Below are 3,916 nucleotides of genomic sequence, written 5' to 3'. Positions count from 1 at the left end.
TTGTTGGGTATGAATGGGAGGAAAAGTCCTTGGTCCTGCCAAGGATCAATGTGAAGTGTGGGTGAATGTCAGGCTGGGGACATGGAAGGGGTGAATAGGTGGGTAGGTGGGGCAACACCCTCATAGAAGCAAGGGCAGGGCATATGGGTTTGGGAGTTTGTGAACTGGAAACCTGGAAAGAGAATAACATTTGAAATGTAAATAAAAATATCCAATAAAATATTGTATCAGAAAAAAAGATTACTAGGTCTGTTTTGATTTGGCAGTGCATATACAAAAACTGAAATGATACAGAGATTATAAGAATGGCCTCTGCTCAAGGATGATACACAAATTCATGAAGCATGAGACAGTCTGTGAAATATGAGACTGCTTTGAAATCACATATCTTCTAAAAGGTTAAGATCTAAAATTTATATGCACATCACATACCTCACAAGTAAGAAAGCATCACAGATTTAAAAATGGGCAAAATATCTATAGTGGATTGAAGGAGAAATGACCCCCACTGAAATTGTGTTTAGAGATGTTATGGGAAGGTAAAACCTTGCTGTATGAAGTATTTCACTGAGGGCAGACTTTGAGAGATTGAAACTTGATGCCACTTCCATTTCATTTTCTGTTTTGTGTTTTGTATAAAGATGTGATTTCTCAGCTTCGTATTCTTTCTACAATGCCTGTCACTTTTGCCATGGGTTTGCCCTACTATGATGGACTTATCTTTCTGGAACAGTAGATCAAAATGAAGGTTCTCTTCTTTTTTTTTTTTTTTCTTATTTTTTTTTTATTAACTTGAGTATTTCTTATATACATTTCAAGTGTTATTCCCTTTCCCGGTTTCCGGGCAAACATCCCCCTCCCCCCTCCCCTTCCTTATGGGTGTTCCCCTCCCAACCCTCCCCCCATTGCCGCCCTCCCCCCATAGACTAGTTCACTGGGGGTTCAGTCTTACCAGGACCCAGGGCTTCCCCTTCCACTGGTGCTCTTACTAGGATATTCATTGCTACCTATGGGGTCAGAGTCCAGGGTCAGTCCATGCATAGTATTTAGGTAGTGGCTTAGTCCCTGGAAGCTCTGGTTGCTTGGCATTGTTGTACTTTTGGGGTCTCGAGCCCTTTCAAGCTCTTCCAGTTCTTTCTCTGATTCCTTCAATGGGGGACCTATTCTCAGTTCAGTGGTTTGCTGCTGGCATTCGCCTCTGTATTTGATGTATTCTGGCTGTGTCTCTCAGGAGCGATCTACATCCGGCTCCTGTCGGTCTGCACTTCTTTGCTTCATCCATCTTGTCTAATTGGGTGGCTGTATATGTATGGGCCACATGTGGGGCAGGCTCTGAATGGGTGTTCCTTAAGTCTCTGTTTTAATCTTTGCCTCTCCCTTCCCTGCCAAGGGTATTCTTTTTCCTCATTTAAAGAAGGAGTGAAGCATTCACATTTTGATCATCCGTCTTGAGTTTCGTTTGTTCTAGGGATCTAGGGTAATTCAAGCATTTGGGCTAATAGCCACTTATCAATGAGTGCATACCATGTATGTCTTTCTGTGATTGGGTTAGCTCACTCAGGATTATATTTTCCAGTTCCAACCATTTGCCTACGAATTTCATAAACTCGTTGTTTTTGATAGCTGAGTAATATTCCATTGTGTAGATGTACCACATTTTCTGTATCCATTCCTCTGTTGAAGGGCATCTGGGTTCTTTCCATTTTCTGGCTATTATAAATAAGGCTGCGATGAACATAGTGGAGCACGTGTCTCTTTTATATGTTGAGGCATCTTATGGGTATATGCCCAAGAGAGGTATAGCTGGATCCTCAGGCAGTTCAATGTCCAATTTTCTGAGGAACCTCCAGACTGATTTCCAGAATGGTTTTACCAGTCTGCAATCCCACCAACAATGGAGGAGTGTGACTCTTTCTCCACATCCTTGCCAGCATCTGCTGTCACCTGAGTTTTTGATTTTAGCCATTCTCACTGGTGTGAGGTGAAATCTCAGGGTTGTTTTGATTTGCATTTCCCTTATGACTAAAGATGTTGAACATTTCTTTAGGTGTTTCTCAGCCATTCGGCATTCCTCAGCTGTGAATTCTTTGTTTAGCTCTGAACCCCATTTTATTTTATGTGTGAGCTATTTAATTTTTTTTCATTTTTTTTATTAACTTGAGTATTTCTTATATACATTTCGAGTGTTATTCCCTTTCCCGGTTTCCGGGCAAACATCCCCCTCCCCCCTCCCCTTCCTTATGGGTGTTCCCCTCCCAACCCTCCCCCCATTGCCGCCCTCCCCCCATAGACTAGTTCACTGGGGGTTCAGTCTTAGCAGGACCCAGGGCTTCCCCTTCCACTGGTGCTCTTACTAGGATAGTCATTGCTACCTATGGGGTCAGAGTCCAGGGTCAGTCCATGTATAGTCTTTAGGTAGTGGCTTAGTCCATGGAAGCTCTGGTTGCTTGGCATTGTTGTACTTTTGGGGTCTCGAGCCCCTTCAAGCTCTTCCAGTTCTTTCTCTGATTCCTTCAATAGAGGACCTATTCTCAGTTCAGTGGTTTGCTGCTGGCATTCGCCTCTGTATTTGCTGTATTCTGGCTGTGTCTCTCAGGAGCGATCTACATCCGGCTCCTGTCGGTCTGCACTTCTTTGCTTCATCCATCTTGTCTAATTGGGTGGCTGTATATGTATGGGCCACATGTGGGGCAGGCTCTGAATGGGTGTTCCTTCAGTCTCTGTTTTAACCTTTGCCTCTCCATTCCCTGCCAAGGGTATTCTTTTTCCTCATTTAAAGAAGGAGTGAAGCATTCACATTTTGATCATCTGTCTTGAGTTTCGTTTGTTCTAGGGATCTAGGGTAATTCAAGCATTTGGGCTAATAGCCACTTATCAATGAGTGCATACCATGTATGTCTTTCTGTGATTGGGTTAGCTCACTCAGGATGATATTTTCCAGTTCCAACCATTTGCCTACGAATTTCATAAACTCGTTGTTTTTGATAGCTGAGTAATATTCCATTGTGTAGATGTACCACATTTTCTGTATCCATTCCTCTGTTGAAGGGCATCTGGGTTCTTTCCATTTTCTGGCTATTATAAATAAGGCTGCGATGAACATAGTGGAGCACGTGTCTCTTTTATATGTTGAGGCATATTTTGGGTATATGCCCAAGAGAGGTATAGCTGGATCCTCAGGCAGTCCAATATCAAATTTTCGGAGGAACCTCCAGACTGATTTCCAGAATGGTTTTACCAGTCTGCAATCCCACCAACAATGGAGGAGTGTTCCTCTTTCTCCACATCCTCGCCAGCATCTGCTGTCACCTGAGTTTTTGATCTTAGCCAATCGCACTGGTGTGAGGTGAAATCTCAGGGTTGTTTTGATTTGCATTTCCCTTATGACTAAAGATGTTGAACATTTCTTTAGGTGTTTCTCAGCCATTCGGCATTCCTCAGCTGTGAATTCTTTGTTTAGCTCTGAACCCCATTTTTTAATAGGGTTATTTGTTTCCCTGCGGTCTAACTTCTTGAGTTCTTTGTATATTTTGGATATAAGGCCTCTATCTGTTGTAGGATTGGTAAAGATCTTTTCCCAATCTGTTGGTTGCCGTTTTGTCCTAACCACAGTGTCCTTTGCCTTACAGAAGCTTTGCAGTTTTATGAGATCCCATTTGTCAATTCTTGATCTTAGAGCATAAGCCATTGGTGTTTTGTTCAGGAAATTTTTTCCAGTGCCCATGTGTTCCAGATGCTTCCCTAGTTTTTCTTCTATTAGTTTGAGTGTGTCTGGTGTGATGTGGAGGTCCTTGATCCACTTGGACTTAAGCTTTGTACAGGGTGAAAAGGATGGATCGATCTGCATTCTTCTATATGTTGCCCTCCAGTTGAACCAGCACCATTTGCTGAAAATGCTATCTTGTTTCCATTGGAT

The 3,916-nt window shown here is 42.6% G+C and overlaps 1 non-coding gene across 1 annotated transcript; it reads left to right on the top strand.

Moving 5' to 3' along the window:
• The first annotated feature begins 251 nt into the window (after positions 1-251).
• LOC134484228 (U6 spliceosomal RNA) lies at positions 252-357 on the top strand. Its single transcript, XR_010061657.1, has one exon. It is a non-coding gene; the product is annotated as a U6 spliceosomal RNA (small nuclear RNA).
• Positions 358-3,916: the final 3,559 nt, after the last annotated feature.

Source organism: Rattus norvegicus, chromosome X (genome assembly GCF_036323735.1).
Source record: "Rattus norvegicus strain BN/NHsdMcwi chromosome X, GRCr8, whole genome shotgun sequence".
Taxonomy (NCBI): Eukaryota; Metazoa; Chordata; class Mammalia; order Rodentia; family Muridae; genus Rattus; species Rattus norvegicus.
The sequence above is the reverse complement of the archived record's forward strand: the minus strand, read 5'-3'. Positions and strand labels throughout refer to the sequence as shown.